General features: G+C 40.6%; 1 non-coding gene across 1 annotated transcript; it reads right to left on the reverse strand.

Moving 5' to 3' along the window:
* Positions 1-253: 253 nt before the first annotated feature.
* On the reverse strand, positions 254-361 carry LOC112746612 (small nucleolar RNA R71). The gene has a single exon (XR_003174485.1). It is a non-coding gene; the product is annotated as a small nucleolar RNA R71 (small nucleolar RNA).
* Positions 362-660: the final 299 nt, after the last annotated feature.

Here is a 660-nt window from a genome sequence, read left to right on the forward strand (position 1 = left end):
GCAACAGAATTGCAAGTTTTATGGACTTCCATCCGAAGATCCTTTTCAGTTCTTAACTAAATTCTTGCAAATCTGTGATACTATTAAGACCAATGGGGTTGATCCCGAGGTTTACAGACTTATGCTTTTCCCGTTTGCTGTAAGAGACAGAGCTAGAATATGGTTGGACTCTCAACCTAAAGACAGCCTGAACTCTTGGGATAAGCTGGTCACGGCTTTCTTAGCCAAGTTCTTTCCTCCTCAAAAGCTTAGCAAGCTTAGAGTGGATGTTCAAACCTTCAGACAAAAGGAAGGTGAATCCCTCTATGAAGCCTGGGAGAGATACAAGGAACTGACCAAAAAGTGTCCTTCTGACATGCTTTCAGAATGGACCATCTTGGATATATTCTATGATGGTCTGTCTGAATTATCAAAGATGTCATTGGACCATTCTGCAGGTGGATCCATTCACCTAAAGAAAATGCCTGCAGAAGCTCAAGAACTCATTGACATGGTTGCAAATAACCAGTTCATGTACACTTCTGAAAGGAATCCTGTGAGTAATGAGACGCCTATGAGGAAGGGAGTTCTTGAAATTGATGCTCTAAATTCCATATTGGCTCAAAACAAAATATTGACTCAGCAAGTCAATATGATTTTTCAGAGTCTGAATGGAATGCA

Source organism: Arachis hypogaea, chromosome 14 (assembly GCF_003086295.3).
Source record: "Arachis hypogaea cultivar Tifrunner chromosome 14, arahy.Tifrunner.gnm2.J5K5, whole genome shotgun sequence".
NCBI lineage: Eukaryota > Viridiplantae > Streptophyta > Magnoliopsida > Fabales > Fabaceae > Arachis > Arachis hypogaea.